Here is a 20,578-nt window from a genome sequence, read left to right as displayed (position 1 = left end):
GAAAGGAGCTCTGATATACCGTAGCTGGCAAATTCTTGCTGGAAGCATACTATTCCAAGGTTTGTCTAAATACTCAACTCTGGTGGGCCTAACAGGGACCAGCTCCTTTAAGCTCTACTTGCCTCCTATCATCACCTGTCATACTTCTTCCCTCCTCCACACACTGTTCTGTCCTAAGGAGCAAACTTCCCAGATCTACGTGTGCAGGAAAGTGCCTCTTTTGGACATGGTTAGCCCCCACTTTGCCTGGAAAATGATGTAATTTTGAGTGGAAGTGCACAAGGTCCCTGTCAACCAGGCCCCCTGTCCAAGAGCTCCTTCCCTAAATTGTACCTTTTGTTTCCCAATTGGCACCACTTCAAAAACCCTTGTAAGTCCCAAGTAAATGGTAACCCTAGTACCTAGGGCATTGGCACTGATGAGAGACCCCAAGGGTAGCAGCACAAATTGTGCCAGCCTAGGGTCCCCTCACCTAGGCCCTGCACTCTGCCATGTCAGACTGCATGTTCTGGTGCAATCAAAACTGAAGAGTCGACATGGCACACATTCCTGTGTGCCATGCCCACAGACACTGCATGGGATATAGGTAAGACACCCTTCTAGCAGGCATTAACCCTAAGGCAGGGTTCACTATATCTCCTGTGAGGGCATATATGCATGAGCAGATATGCCCCGGCAATATCCATTTCAATTCCTGGATATCGTAAGTGACCAAGGAATCCATAGTAAGGTAAGAGGCTCATTGGCCACTACCTGCCATTCCCTCGTAACACCCCTAAATCTAGTATTTAGGTGGCATCCCTAGACAATGACTTCAGTTCTTGGCAGCCTAAGAAGAGCCAGACACCACACTGACTTGGCCCCAGCCCTACCAACCTGTGTCCAGCCCTCAGCAATCCTGCACCAACAGATGACTTATCCTGCAGCCCAGTGACCTCCACAACTCTGGGACGATTGCCTGCCTTCGAGAAAGATCAAGATCTCCTGAGAACAGCAGCTCTGTTCCCCAGCAACAAGGTTCAAGTACAGGCCTCTGTGACCTGAAGAACAGCAAAACCCTGCTCCCGGTTCCACCTCTGCTCCAAACGCCTTCAGCACAAGTCCAAGTGGCCCACTGGGTGCAGCAAGGTCCCTCACCACTCCAGAGCCCGAGACCACCATGGGTTGATACCTCCCGGACTCTTCGACGCCGCCTGCAGCCTCTGCGCAGAGAACCCCTCAACCGTGACTGGCTTCCTTTTCTTTCCTGTCTGTGAACTAAGCAACTGTTAACATCTTTGAAGTACCAGGTTACTGCACCGTTCCGCTTAGGCTTGTTAGTTGGAGATTTGAGGTTCTCATGTTATCAATAAATGTATTGAAGTCATTTAGAATGGTGTTGATGTCAGATGTTGAGTGGGCAGAGTGAGAGATGAGTTTCAGCTTTAGGTTGCCTATGGAGAAGACTCTGAAGAATAAGGAGATTTGTTGTTCTCTTTCCAGTTGACCTAAATGTGTTACTTGGATGTTGAGCAAGGTGAGAGGATGGTGATGTGGTCTATCCAGTCTGTGGATATTGGAAATTTGCGTTGGCTGGATTGGATTGTTTGTATGTTCCAGGTCTAGGATGTAGCATAAGGAGCTGACTAGATGACATGCTGTACCACATGGTGTGTATCAATGAGGTTGAGGAGGGTGTCTCTTTTTTTCAATGCGTGGGTTGTCTGAGAGGTTGATGTCACCAAGGATAGGGGTGTAAGGATGTTAGATGGATACGGTGGTGAGGAGGTTGAAGAATTTGTCTATGAAGTCTCTGCTCTGTCCAGAGGCCTGCCTGCCTGTGGTGCAGGATCAAGAGCACTTATGCTTAACGCCGAGATGCCTTCCCTTTTCATGGGAATGTTCTGCATGCTGCATACTAGAACATCTAGGTATAAGATGTCTAATGTGTGTGTGGAGGTATGGGTAAGCCATGTTTATGTGTTGAAGAAGGCATCAAGGTTGTGATGAGGGATGAGGTCCGTGATGTATGGAGCATAAGGTGCTGCAGAGCATACATTAATATCCATGCGATGGAGCTTGTTTTTTTGTAGTTTGAGGTTGTACGGTGGTTAGTGAGATATATATGACATTGGGTCTATGTACTGTGATGATTCTGGGTGAGTATTTATTGTGGTCTAGGTCTGGGTCTGATTGTGGGGATGGGTGGCGTGGGGTGCTGGGTGAGTCACATTTTGAGATCTTATCTTGTAAATTGCAGTGAAAAAGTGTTTGTGTCCCAAGGCCTTACCTGTCCCTGACAGGGCTCCAAACAAGAGATGCCCCGTCTTTGTCCACCCTTTGCTGGAGATGCCTGGGGGGTAAGATGTCACGGCTCCACTCGCCTGTATGAATCTCATATGTCTACAGTGGCAGTGTGAACACTCCAATCCCCTTTTCATCTATGCCCCACCACACCAGACCTACAGTATTGGAGGCCCAGGAGGGGAAGTGGGCGGGAGATAGAGGAAGAGTCTCAAAGCCTTCGTTTCATTTCTTCCCAATCTTAGCTGTGCCCTTTGTCTTTTTCTACTTTCATTGTTTTCACCAAAACATTATCAGTGCCCTAAAATGAGAGATTTTCAAAAATGAACATTTCGCACATGAATACAATGATCTTAAACTTTTCAACTGACAGATGAACAGGTTTGCATGTGGTTTCTACTCACCAATGAATCATACTAACGAGACTCAGACCTTAGGATTAGAAAGATTGCGCACAGAAAGCCAATAGTCTTTACAAAAAGATTTATACCAAGGGATAGTTCTCAATTACCTATTTCAGGGTTTATTAGTTGCTTTTACTTTCCTTAATTTTGGATTAATTCAACTGCTCAAAGTTTTCCCTCTAGGTATTACCAAACAAACTTGTGGGTCTGAAATCAATAGTGTTCATAACTATGCCAAAGTTATTCTTTCCATCCTTAGAATCTCAAATTTTCAGGTGACTGAAGAGTATAAACAGAAGCTCAGGTCCCTTCAGAGAGGTACTACACAAACATGGGTAGACTTCACTGACAACTCCATTAAGGCACTAGGTGGATGGTTTAAAGGCATCAAAGTGGATACATTTGAAGGGCTCTACAATCAGTTGGTTATAAAGCACATATTAAAGTATTGTCATTCAGAGAAGTTGCACCAGCTTCTGGTGGACTCTAAGCCATCTATCTCCAGGGTTCTGGGCAAGATAGCTGATGATTTGGTAAGAACGAGGGTCCCTAAAAAGACCCTGGGTGGTGACCAGAAGAAAGGTGGTCAGGCCCCCTCTCAGGGAAAAGAGGGGAGGAAGGATAAAAAGAAAGAGAACCCCAAAGAGTCCTCAAAAGTAGCCCAAAGGTGGAGATTCCCCAACCAAATCCCAATTAAAGGGGAAGGGGTACCAGGGAAAGAGGTTTACCCTTTGAAGGCAGGTGTGTGCTTTGAATGTAACCATCCAGAGCACAAGAGCAGAGATGCAGTGTGCACCAACAAGGCACCCACCGATGACCAGTCGAAAGGGTTAGCTAGTGTAGGGCTTGGATGGGACATTGCCCCTAGGGATCCCAAAGAGTACACAGAGGCCACCCTAATGTCCTTGCATGGGGAGACCATTGAACCTTTGGCCCACTGATCCCCTAGCATGGAGATGTATAGGCAGTGGCCAAAACTCAATGGGGTGGAGGCTCTGAGGGACACAGGTGCCAGTATCACCATGGCCATGACTGAGTTGGTTTACCCAGACTAGATCCTACCTGAAGAGGTGCTCAAGATTATCCTGTACAGCGAGCCAACAGACACCAAACCAAGGGCATACAGGAGACTTGTGGTCCCTCAACAGTACAGGGACTTTCTCCTTAACCTGGCCCATGTTATCCCCTTGCCTGGGCACCTGGGTCATACAAGGACCTGGGAAAGGCTGGTCAACCCCTTCTACTCGCCCCAGATGTCTCAGAAGGTCAAGGTGTTTTGTCACCCCTGTGTGACCTTCCAAGCCAGTGTTAAGGCAGAAGGCAAACCAAAGGCTCTGCTGATACCACTACCAGTGGTGGGGAATTTAATTCAGAGGATGGTGATAAACATTGTTGGTTCCTCAGATACACCCACACCAGAAGGCCCAAAAAATCCAAGTAGAACAAACGTTGATCAATTTCTCTATATTTTGTTGAAAATTCCTTTAGCATTTACAAAAGGCATGAAGGTAACTGAAGTCCGAAAGTGCTGTGAAGTCATAGTAATGTCAACAGAGTTTTCTACATTGTACTACAACATATCTTTGTAAGGTAAGCACGCATGTTGAGAACTTTGAGAAACGTGCAGCTCTAGAGTTTCAATTGTGTAAGACCTGCTAGAGCCTTTCATCCTTCTAAAGTTCATAAAGTGATTATCCTTCAGTTGGGCAATAGTATCTTTTGTAAATGACAGTAAGTCAAAAAGATAAAACGGCGGAAGCAAGTGTTGTACAAAACATAAGTTACTGTAAATGTGTCTCTTAAGTAGAGTAAGAACGGGAGCCCACAGGGATAGCTCTATGCAGCCACAGCTTGAAGGTAAGACCACCCTGAGAAGCCCTTTCACAGCTGAAAGCCATGACTTTAATGGCCTTGGTGTTAGCTGTATTCTATTTCGATGGCAATATATCTTTACCTCCTTTTAGGTGCAGCTCGGTACAGGTCCAAATCACCTACACAAGGCGCTTCTCATACACTCACATCAGATGATGACAGGCCATCCGGGGATTCTTGGCAGAAAGCTTTGGTTTTTTGTAGTTAAGTCCTGTGCTTATGTTAAGCCTTTTGAATCTTTTGAAGAGCAGAAAAAAAAACAAAGACAAACAAAAGCAGAAAGACAAAGAACACCACTGATTTCATTGTTTTCAGGTTTGAAGTCTTGGACCTTTACTAAAACTGGTAGGGGGATATTGTGGGCCTTATTTATGAAAAGTGATGCATCGGTGCGTGAAAATAGCGATGCGTCCCTTTTCATTGCGTCCTCCTTGCGGCATGATGGATGCGCCATATTTACTGTTTTGATGCATCATGTCACAAGGAATGACAGATACGTCATTTTTACTGACGCATCTGTTGGCACAAAAATGACGCATTGCTGGAGTTGTGTCGGAAGAGTGCCACAACTCCAGCAATGCAGGGGGAGGGCTGTGAATATAGCACTGCGTCACCCTTATGCCTGCTATGAGGCAGGCGTGAGATTTTGGCGCATTTGCATCCTAGAAGTGGCGCAGTGAAATCTCATAGATTTCACTGCGCCACTTCTATGAGGCTTACTTACATGGGATCACCCCCCCCCATACATTATACCTGGCGCAGGTATAATGTGGTGCAGGGGTTTACATAGTGACGCATCTACTTAGATGCATCACTTTGTAAATATGGCGCAACAGGGGGCATGTTTAACGCCGCTGATGCATCACAAAAGGTGCCGCAACAGCGGCACAAAACTGTCGCAAGGCCTCATAAATAAGGCCCTTTGTTTCCTTTTTTGTCTCACTAGTCCTTCCAACGGACAATATTCTTGAATACTCTCCCCCTCTCTGATGTGTTTATGGAGTGCATGCCCCCATTGCATATATTTATACCTTTCCACTTCTGCTAATTGAAACTCCTGCTGCAAGTCTTTGAACGGGATGATTGTCGGGCCCCTCCACACATCCCCTAGATGGGCTATATCCAACAACTTCCATTTACTGAAACCCTGTAATTTGCCAACCTCCTCTAACATATCGCTATCCCATAGCGGGGTACGTTCTGTCAGATTATTGTCCCACCCGAGGAACTTATTGTCCCCATTCCATGCCTCCAAAACCATCTTTGTATGCACAGGCACAAGTTTCCCAGCCCGCCTACAATACAGTGAGGCTGGATAGCCTCTGGTGCCCATCACTAGGCGGTCAACTCGGTATACCGGGTCATTTCTATCCCCAAAGACCCAGTCAGCTGTGATGGCCAGTAGTACTTCCTAAGGTCTGGTACAGCCAGGCCGCCCTCAGATGCACCTCGCTGGAGTTTGACCAATGCTATTCTCGCATCGCCCCCATTCCACAGTAGCTTTCGCAATTCACTGTCTACCTCTTTAAAGAACGTGTCAGGTATCTCGTACGGTGTAATGTCATCATTTTAAACAGAACCGCTCACCCCATTAGGGAGGTCAGCGGCGTCCTCCAGTGCGACACGTCCCGTCTCAGGCGTTCAAGCTGGGGCAATAAATTACGATCCATAAATCCTGTTTCTGTTTTGACGATGGTGACGCCCAGGTATTTGAAATTATCTTTCACCTGAAGTTGTATCCCCTCAGGGAGAGCGGGAGGTGGGCCGTCCGAGAGCATAAACATAAGGGACATATCCCAATTGATTTGGTAGCCGGAGTACCCCCCAAATAGGTGGAAAATTTGTAGGAGTCTGCTAACTGTAAAACAAAGTCTAGTCGCATATAGAAGAACGTCGTCAGCATACAAAGAAATTCTCCCTTCCCACTGTCCACCACCTATGATTCCGGAGGCCACTGGGTTTCCTCGCACCCTTGCCGCGAGCGGCTCCAGAGCCACCACAAATAACACGGGGGATAGCGGACATCCTTGTCTCGTCCCCCTGTGCAGGGTGACAGAGCGGGAGATGGAACCATTTACCAGCACCTAAGCAGAGGGTCTGTGTAGAGTAATCTAATCCAGGACTGGAACCGGGGGCCGAACCCGAATCTATCCAAGACCGCTTACAGGTAGTGCCATTCGATGCTGTTGAATGCCATACGCACATCCAATGACAGCAGGGCCGCCTTGTCATTTGGTCGGGATTTGGTCAGGTGTATCACGTCATTTAGATGGCGTAGATTTAGTCTCGTGCTCCGGTGTGGCATGAATCCGGACTGGTCAGGATGTATTAGTGATGTGATCACTCCTGAAAGTCGGTTCACCAACACTTTAGTGAGGATCTTAACTTCCATGTTGAATAAGGATATGGGTCTGTATGAGCTACAGTGTTCCGGTGGTTTGCCCTCCTTGGGTATAACAACAATTGTCGCTGTCCATTGGTCCAGTGGAAGGCAACCCTCATCTCTAGCCTCCTCAAACATGGTCAGGATGTGCGGCACCAAAACACTTGGATGGAATTCTTGAATTAATCTAAGCCACTGGTAATTACTCAGGCCACATCCAAGTCCATTGTTATTTTCCACACCATGCCACCTCAGTTTAGGTCCAGCCATATGAAAATTGTCTTGACCCTGCTCCAATGGGAACAATCCAGACTGAACTGACCGTTTTACTAGCAAGGTGTGTGTCAGTGTCACCCTGAGCTTTGTATGTGGATTGCTGTCTCTTGACTGGGGATGTTATCAAGGTCAAGGACACCAAAGAGGTGTTGGATCTTGCAACCTTCCTCCAGCCATGAGCATGTTTCACAGGTCGTGGGTTGTGTTGATTGTGCGTGTTGGGAATCTTCCTGTCTATAATGTGCAGGTTGTTGTGTGCTGATTGTGCGTTGTCCCAATGGTTTGGTGCCAGTCAGATCTTACAAACTTCGACTGACTGATATGAGTTAGTCTGAACAGTTATGGGGTGCAGAACGGTGAGCTTGTAAGTGCCTTTCTGGTTTCTGTATGGAGATCGTTGTCGGTTTCATGGAGGTGGGAGGCTCTGCAAGTAAAGTCGCACTTTGTGATTTTCTAACAGTCCTCATGAGTGCAGTCAGAAGGGCACTTTATTTTAGTTTCCAAATTTGGGGGGGGGGGGCGTATGTTTGTGTGCACAAACTCATGTAAACTTGTGTAGTGTCTCAATGATCAGTTAAGGTGTGCATGTTATTCTTTCCCTGACCCTTCCCTGTTCCTGTCAGAGCTGGCTCATTAGGAAGGAGAGGAGAGCATATTGATAGCATCCGGTACAAGGCTGATGACCACAGTCTTTTTTGGGAACGATGGGCTATTGAGATTAAGGCTCTATTTTATTTGGTCTCCTGAGTGAGTTTCTGTTGTTGCAAGAAGAAGCCATTTCTGGACTTTCCTGCTGAGGATAAGACAGTGAAGGAGGTTGGACTGGGTGCAGGATCTTATCACTGATGGCAATGAGAGGGCAATCTTCTGCCTACAGGGCGCACATGTTCCTTCAGTAAAATCTCTGAAGGAACAAGAAGCCAGCCTGATTTCTTGGCTGATTGGGGAAGACATTGTCACCCTCCCCAGTAGACAAGTGTTTTTCTTCTAGACTTACAAGCTTTAAATCCCCCAAACACTGAAAAGACAAAGAATAGTAATAGCCTTCATAGCAAAGAGAAACTTTGTTTGAGTAAACCCTTTTTGCTTTGCAAGAAATCTTAGAGTCCTCCTCAGAAAGATAAATTTGGTAGCAAACCTAAGTTTCTGATCTAATTTACCTTTATTCTGCCTGTCAGAAATTCACAAATGGATGTCCGGGGGTAGAGGGGTGGTAAACGCATTTACTAGGGCAGATTTCTCCACCACGAGTGCAGAAAAGATCTACAGGGGCAGCTTTCTCAGCATACTCCTGGAAAAGATTGAAAACTCCCAAAAACATAAAAGTACGTTCAAGCAGAAATCGAAATCTCCACCCTTACGTTTACTTTTCCCCCCCTTGTAAATAGGGCCCTTATTCTGGGCTAGAGTGAAAACATATTTGTCACCAACTGAAATTTCTGCATCTTCCCCGCAGAGAAAGTATTCCTTCCATGGGAAGCCCTTGCTTACATCACATGAACTACAGGGACGCATCAATCACTTTCCTACCTGGCAAAACAACACTCCTGTTCAGCGCTGGTCTGTGGCAAGGAACCTGGAAAATGCTTGAGAAGGTAAACAAGAGTCTATGGTTGTTCACTCACTACCCAGGAACACCACATTTCTGGCCACAGATTTACCCCAATGAGCAATCTGCTCAACTTGCTGTTTTTCATCAGAGTGAACCTGATTTTTTTTTTTTTAAACAGTCTTTTATTGGTTTTCTGAAAAAGCGACACAACAGCCTCACGGGCATCATAGCGAAGTAGTTGGAGAGACAATATGCATGACAATTATCAGAGTACACCTGATGTGCTGGTAGAAGTGTCCACAGATACTAGTCCTGCGAATCAGGAGAAGGGAATTTTCAGCCGAAGATCATTTTCTACGCTCACAAGCCGCTGCTGGAATAGAACATCTCTGCCTGAATTCAGCAAACTCATTTCTGAAAATACTGGACTAAGGGTTTCCAAATAACTTTCCATTTGATCTCAAATGAGGCTGTTATCACTGGTCTTGAGTGCAGCTAGCAGTTGCCGGAGGGCAGGGCTTGTGTTTTCAGATACTCCTTCCATGCAAGGCCTCAACTTTAAATTCCTCATGTAGTGCCAAGAAAGTAGCAGAGACAAGGCCTACCCTTTCACTTATCACTAGAATGAGGGATGTGGGGTCTCTCTATCTATGCTCCCACGATGTCGCCGTGCATATGCTCGCCCCACTGATTCACCCAGTTTAAAACACTACCCAGCTCACTGCGGTGATGTATAAATTATCCATATGGCCCCATACATGCAGTTACCATTTCACTGGTAATCTATTGCAACCCTCAGGCCATGACTATGAATATTTGCAGATTTTGGTGCAGGGATACTGGGCCAGCATCCCTACACCAAAATCTGGCAAATACAAGTGTTGCCTCTGGAATGGGGAATAACCACACTGACCATTCAATGGCGAGCCCTTTCATGCGTTTATCCCCAATTCCTGTGGAAAATGTCAGCAGGCTGAAGGGAACCCTCCCAAATATGGTCAGGTTAGCTTGCTTTGCACACTCTGTGTGTTTAGAGATAAAGCTCAAATGGGGTTGACAGGGGGGGGGGGGGGTACATTGGTGCTGTATTGGGGTCTGCAGTAGGGCTGCAGATGGGTGTCAGGGGAGTGTAGTCTTTGGGAATGTTGCCTACTTCTGAGTATTGTGCCCTTGTGCCATTGGGAGGAGGAAGCGGAGGTTGCATACAGCCCGGGTCCGACCATCTCTGGGGCGGGGGGGCGGGGGGAGTCCAGTGGAGGCATGGACCTGACTAGGGGGAGTGTTTAATGCTCTCTCCTCTGCTGCTGCAGGGTCGGGCGTGGGCCAGGCTGTTCTCCTGCCATGGCCGGCCTTCAGCGTCATCGGGTGAACCCCAAAACCCAGATAAACTGGTCCTGTGTCTCCTGGCCCAGAATGATCGAGTCCGGAGTTTGCAGACCTAGGAATGCAGTGTTCAGAATTTGCAGATTCGGTGAACCTGGGCCTGGAGACAAGGGGTCACTGATAATGGTGAGCGGTGGAATTCAACCCGCAGTTACCACCCTGGGTGGAATACCGCCACTTGTCATCAGGGCCTAAGAAGTGTCAAATATGTGGTATGAAGTGCCATATAAAACGGATTCACGAATTCTAGCTGGGGGGGCATCATATACCACAGGATCATCATTCAATGCAAGAGAATAGCCAGAAAATTACCCCCGCCCCCCCCCCGCCCCCTTCCAACCCATTTGAGCCATATCTCTGAATACACCGAGCGTGCAAAGCAAGCAAACCTGACCCCGCTCAGGAGGGCTCCCTTCAACCTTTCACCCATTGTTCAATCATTTTACCCTTCTATCTATTCACCCATTCATCTGTCCACCTCTTCCCCTTTCCATCCATCCATCGTTTTACCCTTATATCCTTTCATCCATGATTCCATCACTGCACATTTCAACGCACCCATCCATGCTTTCACCCTCTCATATATCATTCCGCTCTTCCCCATCTACCCCTTCTCCACCCTTCCACTCATCCACACTTTCACCTATCAATCTTTTTTACATTCATCCATCCTTTTGCCCTTCCATCTATCAATCCTTTCATACTTTCTCTCTATTCTTTCATTCTTTCACCCTTCTTTCACCTTTCCATCCTGCCTTTCATCTCTCATTTCCTTTCGTGGCTCCTTCCTTGCCCCTTCCTTCTTTCCTTTTCCCATCTACCTGTTTGTTTGCTAATCCTCCTTTTCCTCTCTGACCTTCCCCTCTCATGCACACTTTTTCTATTTCTTCCTCTATCTGTGTTATCCCCTATTTTCATTATTGCTTCATTCCTGTTTCTCGCTTTCCTTTGCTCTGCATGCCAGCCCACCACCCACACCGCATGCGTTGTATTACCCAAGTGCCATTTATTAGCGTTTTTGTCTGAAGGCAGAAGACGCCCAACTAAGTCTAATCAATTAGGAGTAGGACACAGTCCATGAGCCCCTCCTTCCCGGCGGCAGCCCTCGCTTATTATGCTGCTTACAGTGTTTACTTTTCGCCATAATTCACCGTACTTTCCAGAGCCCTGCTGTTTGTTATTTTTATTTGGATGCCAAGTGTTCTCTTTCTCTTTCGCTTTCTGCGCGGTACTTTCCTGCCACCAGGGTATAAATAAGGCTGCGCCTCGAGCTGTCACACTCAAAACACGACTGGAAGCTAAGGCCACTCAGCCCTCGATCCGGAAGTGATCCCTTGACCTCCGAGGACCACCGTCTACCCAGCCGAAGAGATGGTCTGCGCCCCTGTCTTGAAGAACGAGGTGAGTGGCAGAGATCAGCCGGCAAGGCTCGAAGTAATAAGCAATATGCAGGAAATGTGTGATCTTGGGTGCAAGTGGTGGGGGGCACCAGGGGTGGTGTTAGACAGGGAGGACTTGGCAAGTATTTTGCTGCCCGGCCGACTACATAAAAATTCTTGGAAAATATTGGCTGAAACGGCATATTTACGGATAGTTAATCTTGTATTTATGTTTTTTAAAACACAGATTTCCGACATTGAATCACTAATACGTATCATTTAGGAAGCTCCCATTTTGTAAACTCCAGACTGTTGTTTCAGTCTTGAGATGGGCTATATCCTAAATACTGCACCCTGTAACATACACCTTGCAGACGAATCACTGCAGCAGTTGCATTAACCCACTGATTGAAGTCCCACCGATTGGAACACGTGGCCAATACAATATGCACAAATCTCTGCAACAGGTGCCCTTACACACTGAGCCAAACTCTCTCTCTCTCTCTCTCTCTCTCTCTCTCTCTCTCTCTCTCTCTCTCTCTCTCTCTCTCTCTCTCTCTCTCTCTCTCTCTCTCTCTCTCTCTCTCTCTCTCTCTCTCTCTCTCTCTCTCTCTCTCTCTCTCTCTCTCTCTCTCTCTCTCTCTCTCTCTCTCTCTCTCTCTCTCTTTTGATCTCTTTCTCTGAATTTCTCGATTCGGATTAGAACCCGTGAGCTCACTCTGTGGGTCTATACAGTTAATATACGATCCCACTGAAATACACCAAATAATGTAACCGGTGACCTGCAGATTACACATAGTGCTTTAATATATACAGCTTGTTTATTTTCTTCTCACTAATACGTATCATTTAGGAAGCTCCCATTTTGTAAACTCCAGACTGTTGTTTCAGTCTTGAGATGGGCTATATCCTAAATACTGCACCCTGTAACATACACCTTGCAGACGAATCACTGCAGCAGTTGCATTAACCCACTGATTGAAGTCCCGCCGATTGGAACACGTGGCCAATACAATATGCACAAATCTCTGCAACAGGTGCCCTTACACACTGAGCCAGCCAAACTAACTCTCTCTCTCTCTCTCTCTCTCTCTCTCTCTCTCTCTCTCTCTCTCTCTCTCTCTCTCTCTCTCTCTCTCTCTCTCTCTCTCTCTCTCTCTCTCTCTCTCTCTCCTCTCTCTCTCTCTCTCTCTCTCTCTCTCTCTCTCTCTCTCTCTCTGTCCCTCTCTGTCCCTCTCCCTCTCTCTCTCTCTCTGTCTCTGTCTCTCTCTGTCTCTGTCTCTGTCTCTCTCTCTCTCTCTCTCTCTCTCTCTCGCTCCGTTTCTCTGAATTTCACGATTCGGAATAGAACCCGTGAGCTACACGCTGTGAGTCTGTGCAGTTAATATATGATCCCACTGAAATACACCAAATAATGTAACCGGTGACCTGCAGATTACACATAGTGCTTTAATATATACAGCTTGTTTATTTTCGTCTCATTCGCCCTTTTCATCTGCTTTCTGTTTTACTATTGCTGTCATGTCTCTTATGATTTTCCTGGCTAGGCAGCGCTTGCGCTGTGTCTTCGAGACATGTTGTTTACAATTAGTGGGTTACAGCCCGTCCATAGGCTTATCATTTGTTCGCTTGAACGCCGCTCATGCCTTTGTGTTTTCCCCTCCTCCCAGAGCATGGACCAAGTACTTGTGTCCATCCACTGCTCTTGTTTTTGGAGCTACTTTTTTATTTGGATTTAAGCATTCCATATCTGTGCTCATGTTCTCACTTGTTCCGTCTCCTCCCACCTGCCCGCTCTGTACCCTCTCCCCTCCCACTTCCCTGGTGTTTGAACCAGGTTCGAGCCTCGGTGTTGAATCTGAGTTGAGGTTCACTCACGGTCCGGTCTTACAGGGTCTAGGGTTAGAACCACAGGGACAAAAGCATCGTTTAAACTTTTGTGTCTCCTCTTACTTTCTCCGCTGTCCAGGAACTTGTGGCGTGGCATTCCAGCGCAACTTCCCCCCTACCCCTACCACCATATCCCAGAGCACGCTGTGCTCCTTACTGACCGCTGGGAGGATGGGGTGTTTGGGTAGCTTTGAGGTGAAGTTGAACCACTTGTGCTGGTCTGACACTGCTTGCACCCATGACCACCCCACCCCCTTGCTTCGGGCGAACTCTTTGGCTTACATGCTCTGCAGCCATTACTCACCCATGGCTGAAAGGCTGGTTAACAGTGCTGTGGTCACAAGAAACCCAGGGCTGGCTTTAGGGCAGTGGGACCGGTGCTGCCGCACTGGGCACTCACCTGTGGAGAGGGGCGCTGACCTCAAGGAGGCGCTGTGTTTAGCAATAACTTAAGATTTAAAACCACCTGCTACAGAGTTCCTTGTGCATCCAGCTTTGAGGCAGCAATGAAAATGTCAAGATAACTCTTGTGATTAATGTTCCTGCAGGAGAGAGTGATCAGCTTTGTCTAGTGGCACCATAAGTAGCGCAGAGGGTTAATATGCCTGCTGCAAAGAACGCGTACCGTGCAGATCACAGATCAGTATTGTATGTGGATAGCTGAGTGGATTGATGCTTTTCTCACAGAGCTCCTTTGAGATACAACCAGAATATAGAACAGAACAAGGAGCTGCATGGAAGCTGCATACAATTGGTTTGGACGTTATGTCCCCCCTCTCCCAGTTTTTCATTATATGTTCCTAAGGAAGCTAAAAAGTGTCTGTTTGGGGAGATATACATTCTTATTAGTAAAGCCAGCCTTTACTAGTGCTTTAAAACAACACATGAAATGTATGTGGGAGAGGGGCGATTGAGAGATGAGGGGCCGGTGGTAGTGAGAGAATCCGAGGAGGAGATCATGGGGGAAGAAGGCACCAAAAATGGTTGTTGCACCGGGCGCCACCAGAGCTAAAGCTGGCCCTCGAGTAACGCCTCACTTATGGTGTGCCAGGGGTGAAGGGCTTATCTGTTCCAGTGTGCAGACTGTTTGGCTGTTGCAGCTTTGGGCGGTATCTCTTGTTTCCTGCCTTCTGTTATGTACATACAGACATTATAGGGAGGTACAACAGCCTCACAAAACACAGCAAGCGTGTGCAGCACCGGGTTGTTGCACTGGGGTTATCTATCTTGCTTTGTAAAGCATGGGGGGCAGCTATGCTGTACACTGCGCATGGGGAAACTCGGGCACCATTGGGGTGTTTTGCACTTTGCACTACAAACGTAATTCGGGCCACATTTTGATTATCACCATGCGGCTGCAGTACTGAAAAATCTTTCAAACGGTTTCAGTTACAATTGTTACCGGTATATGCGCTTTATGCAGGAGGGAGCTGTTAACAGTTTCTGTGTTTTGACAACACTTGTCTCTGATATTGTATGTTGTCTCTTTTGCACTTTTATATAGTGCAAACTCAAACTGAAGGATCGCTTTAAATTAGCACCAGTCACGCGATCACAATCAGATTTTAGGCCAATGGAAGTTGGGCGATTTGGCCAGAACAACGGAATGTTCTTCAGGTCCATCCTCATGCCCGTGCACGCATTCTTTCACAGACAGGGTCGTAACATAACATACCCTTTATTTGTAAAGCACACTTTCACCCGAGGGTAGCTTGGCACTGAATAACAGATGCTTATTGTTAGCCAACTCAATGGTGCTCATTCTATTAACTCAGAAGGATGAAAGGCTGAGTGGACCCGTCGGGATTTGAACCTGTGACCATGAGGTCGAACACAGGCCACAGGCCCCAGAATGTCTCTTCTGCCTCAGCCTGTGTCTGTAACTGCCAGGCAGAGGGAGATACACAGATGGAGGGGGTGGCTCATGTAAGGGGAGATACACTGATGGAGAAGGCAACACAGGTTGACGAGGCAACCAGAACTAAGTGAGAGATACAGATCAAGTGTGTGACTCAGAAGGGCAGCAAACACACAGGTGACGTGGGAGATGAGTTAGGAAGACTGAGACACTGAAGAAGAGACACAACTTAGGGTAGGCACAGATGGAGGGGAGTGATTATGGTGACAGACCTGGCATGCAGTCCTGCATCTTGCAACTTTCTGCTGCGCTACAGGCCGCCCCCCGCATGAAGCTCGCTCCCATCGGTACCCTCTTCTCTTTTGAGGGTGCAGTTTGTCTGCGTGCCTGAGAGTGGTGGAAAGGTTTCACTAGATCCTGGCCTTCAAGGTGGCCCTAGGGGAGAAGGGCTGACACTCAGTCCTTGTCTGCGCATGCATGAAGCACCCAGTGCCGGGCTGTGTGGTTATGGATCCATAGTGGCCATTTACTCATTCCTAAAGGAGAAGCAAACTGATCGCCTGGCGAACAGGTCTCTGGGGACTCCACGCGTAGGTGTCGGAGAAGTAGGGAGTCTGAGGTGCTAGGGTCACTTCGTAGGCTGTTCATTACCTTCCTCGTCCACCCACGGATGAGGCCAGGGCAGATGCCCTCACCTCGGACTTATGGCCACTTTCGACCCTGTGTATCATCTAGGGTTGGAAACTGACTTTTCTAATGTGACCAAAGAGAAGTTTAGAGTAGATACTTTGAGGTGTGCCACCTATAATCATCAGTTTGTTTCACCTTGTGCAGGGCACCCTCTGCCCGAGTGTCCCTCTGCGACCAAGCCTTCAGAGCCCAAGCCACCATCCTGGTCCAGACTAGCTGGTGACGCTTGGCCAGAGCACGTGTCTGTGGAGAGCAGTCGCAGGTGACCGGATGGGAGCGTTGTTCAGGTTTCTCTGCCCTGGTAGGGCGGGTTGTTGCTTTCTTGCTCCAGAATCTGAAGGCGGTGGATGGAAAAGGGGCTGACGTCACCCCAGCGCTGCCCTGTTTCTGTGTTGGTTCCAAGTGGTAAACCAGTACTAGACCAGAAGATGAGTTTTTTGGCACAGCATTTTTGAGTTATTGCATCTGTTTTAGTTCATGTGTTTGCTAATTTAGAAGCTCCAGGATCCATCTGTGAACATAACTATTGCTTAATAGTATAGGCTGGTATTTCTCCGTTCATTGGTTAATAGATTACAATTTTAAAGTTCTGGAAAATATAAACCCTCTGGAAGATTTGAAGCTAGAAACCTCGGTGCCTGCAGTGGATGAGAAGGAGAGCAGCATTCTAAGAGGGGATGCAAAGATGGAGGGAGAGACACAGATGAAGGTGTGGGGGGCTGGCACTGATAAAGAACAGACACGTTGGAGATATGTTGAGTGAAGCAGATGGAAGGGGAGAGCGTCAGGTGAAAGTGCACTTGAATTTCCACACACCGCAGCATTACTAAATGCTGCTTTGTTATTGTCTTTATTATACTGTGTTCGTGTATTTTTCTTTAAAAATATTTCTCTGAAGGGCTCTGATGCTTGGAGGTGAGTGTTCATTATGTATAAAACTGGTAACTTCAAGACAATGTGTGCAAATAATGCGGGTCATACATGAAACGCTGGCACTGTTCTTGGGACGGTGAGAGTCGCTGAGTGCTGGGGATGTTTGGCCCATACTGCTTCATGCTGCCAGTAGATGTTTGAGAGCCCTTAGGATAAAGGGTGGAAACACGGAAACAGAGAACGCAGAAGGTAGACTCCATCTTGAGTCGATAGAGGGCTTAGGTGCAGCTCCAGTCGGCTGGTCCATTAGGTGTTCACTAATGATGCGTTCTTCTCTTCCACCAGGTGCACCTTGAGAAGAAATGTCTTCCTAAGCAAGCTTCCTGCTCTCTGCCAGACTTCAATGGCCACCACTGTGGGATGACTGCTTCATCGCCGAGATGGCTCTTGTCCTGCTCGCTGCCCCTGCAACCCACCCTCGCCTGTGCCCCACCTGCGGCTGCACCTACCGTCCTCAGTCGCAACATCCAGAACATCAAGAAAGACATCCTCAGAGACGCAAACCTGAGGGGGCAGGACCTGGAGAAGCTGTATGGCAAACGGGAAGTAGAGCCCAGAGGAACCGCCCCATAGGCGATTCTGAGAAGCTCCAAACACCAAACCACCCAAGCAACCACTAGCAAACTCCACAGTATCACAAGAATATGGGTGGCCTCTGGAGTTACTATCACTCTCACTGCTTCACCTTATGTATTCTTCAAGAGCTAAGGGCAATCATGGAGTTACACAGCCAAAGTATAGACTCGGCATAATCAATAGTAATCAATATCTGAACTACCTTCAGTCGATTCCATTGCTTGCTTTCTCCGAAGTATCGCTCTAATCCTTTTAGATATGTAAACAATGTGTAAATAAAGACAATTGCTTTTTGTATGTATTTAATGTTCATAGTGAAATGTAAATAAAGCGGGTAATGAAAGACATGTATCCATACTGTCCAATTTGGCTGTGTTGAAAATAAAACCTGAAACACACCATTGTCCGTGTCTCTGCAAACGAGGCAAGACATGTTTTGAGATCAGCAGGTTTAGATTAGCAGATCCTTCCTTGATAAATCAGTCAATCAATCAGTAGATGTGTAGCGCGCTACTTGTCACCCATGAGGGTTTCCTGGCACTTCAGGAAACTTGAATTCTTTTATTTGGTGGAATTCTACAGAAGTCTTGTTGCTTGCTTTATCCTTTACATATGTACCTCATGTATGATATGCATGTATGTCTATGGCACTTATATGTCATAATCGTAGCCAAAAAGCAGCAGGGCACTGCATATTCAAAGGCAAAGACACAGTCGACGTGTGATTGGAGAGGTAGCTGATTTCTAAGATTGAAAGTCAGAAAGAAGTGTGTCTTCACCCCATTCCTGAATTGGAAAGGCTATAAGTGTCCTGATAGATATATGGATGTCTATATTGTTGGTGCCAGTCATGATAGCTTTGTAGATGATCCAGTTAGTTTTGAAGATGGTGTTGGCCAACAAAGAGGTTCATCAGGATGGGTGTGATGTGGTCATATTTCTTCAGGTCCTTGAGGAAGCATGTAGGATGCCCTCAAGGGTGGCAAGTGTTGAGTTCGGAAAGGCATGGAACCGGGCATCACCAACATCCAGATTTGAAATGATGAGTGCTTGAACTGCATTTCTAAGTCACTTTGCTTTTTGGGAGGAATAGTTTCACTTTCTTTAGTACCGGTCTTTTTATTATTATCCAGACATATCCTAGCGTTAGACAAAGTTCTGACTGAGAAAACAAAGGTAAGACTTCTTCCCATATGAATTCTGGTAAAAAGAAAAAAAGAACGGCCTGATTGGCTGACCTAAGAGCTCTAGAGGGCTTGTAAAAACAAACTCTGGGGCATATTTACAAGGCCCCTGCAACACCGGAGCATCACTTTTTTTAACGCTCCGGTGGCACACAACGCTGAGCCATACTTACAAGGCCACGCAAAGCCATCCTGCATGGCTTTTCATGGCCTTGTAAATAAGGCCCTCTTTCACACATTACTCTGCATGCAAGGGGCGTTCCATGGGTGTTGCTATTGGTGTTCCCACACAAGGCCCATGGATTCTGACGAATTTCCAGATTTACAAGTTTTCGTAAATCTGGGAATGTGTCCGAGTCTAACACCACTCAAGGGAGATGTTGAAGTGGCTCAACATATAAATAAACCTTTATTCCTCCTCATTTTTTGCTCTTTCTATGTGTGCTGCATTTTGAGGAAAACACCATCAATGATTGTTTTGTGAAGGAAGGTGTCCCTTCCTGCACAAAAACAATGATCTCGGCAACGCAGGCACCCATGCACGATGGTGCAAGGGTGCCTGCATTGGAGCCAGACAGCCAATGTGCGCCAGTAAAGAGGAATGCATAGGGATGCATTGTAATGCTGTAAATACAGCGCATCCCTGCACTTACCTAATGACGCAGCTCGGCACAGCAAGACGGCTTGCAGTGCCGGGCTGCGTCATTGTTTTGTAAATATACCCCTGTACTCTTAAGAGCCAAAGGTCCAGTGAGATGAGCTGGTGGATGCACATGGCAGACCAGTTTGAAAAGGGCTCTCTGCGAATGGGTAGTCTTTGGAGAGAATTAGACTAATGGATACAGATGCTCCAACAGGAAGGTTGCACTCCATACGCTCTGCCATATTTTGAATGCTTCGCAGGTTTGTAAAAAGCAAATCAGCCATACCTATGTATAAAGCATTGCCATAATGACGCCGGCTAATAATAACTGCCTGCATTGTAGCTTTATGCCAGTGGATCAGATTTCAATTGAAGCATGATGCCAAAACAGCTCCCGCAGACAGCATTGACTTGGTCTTTCATAGAAAGGGAACCATCAATCAGAAATCCCAAGTTCTTAGCTGATTATTTGGATTTTGGGTAGGTCCCAGAGAAACTGGCCAACAAGAGTCTTTCCAAACACAGTTAGCCTTCCCAAATCATATGATCTCCATTTTTATCACCATTAAGCTATAAGCAGTGGGACTGCCATTAGTCAGCTATTGCCGTAAGGCATGCCATAGCATTCCCTCTTCTATATCCACAGTTTTCATCAATGAAGACAATTAACTGGGTGTCATCTGAGTAAGATGTCATATTGAACCCCTAACCTCTACCAATACTAGCCAAAGCAGTCATATAGACATTGAGGAGCTTAGGACTCCGCAACGATCCCTGGGGACACCACTCTTGATCACCACTTGGTTAGACCTACAGCCAGGAAGATGAACAGACTGGGACCGGTTGCTCAGAAATGAGCTGAACAACATCAGGGTATTTGGGTGCAGTCCAATGTCATGTATTGTTTGCAGCAGTTACTAGTGAAAGACCGTATCAAAAGCAGCAAACAGGTCCAGGTGGTGGAGGGCAGCTGATTTGCCCTTATCCACGAGGAGCCAAATATAGTCCCTCACTGCCAGCAACATTGGCTCAGTGCTGTTATTTGCTCTAAGTCCTGCTTCGGAGAACTCCATTAGATTACTATCCCTCAAATATTGTGTAAACTAGGTACTAATCAGTTTTTCCAGCATATTCACAGGATAAGGAAGAGGGGAAATAGGATGACAGCCATATTTGCTGGGTCAGCTCCAGCTTTTTTCATCAGAGGCAACAGCTAAGCATGTTTCCTGTCTGAGGGATACTCAGCATTCCTTAGTTAAGAACTGAGTCAAT

At 46.8% G+C, this 20,578-nt stretch overlaps 1 long non-coding RNA gene across 1 annotated transcript; it reads left to right on the top strand.

Moving 5' to 3' along the window:
• The first annotated feature begins 11,190 nt into the window (after positions 1 to 11,190).
• LOC146853992 (uncharacterized) lies at positions 11,191 to 17,830 on the top strand. Its single transcript, XR_014981156.1, has 2 exons — positions 11,191 to 11,554; positions 17,189 to 17,830. It is a non-coding gene; the product is annotated as an uncharacterized LOC146853992 (long non-coding RNA).
• Positions 17,831 to 20,578: the final 2,748 nt, after the last annotated feature.

This window comes from Triturus cristatus, chromosome 4_1 (assembly GCF_964204655.1).
Source record: "Triturus cristatus chromosome 4_1, aTriCri1.1, whole genome shotgun sequence".
Lineage (NCBI taxonomy): Eukaryota > Metazoa > Chordata > Amphibia > Caudata > Salamandridae > Triturus > Triturus cristatus.
Note: the sequence above shows the minus strand (reverse complement) of the source record. Positions and strands in the feature narration are given on the sequence as shown.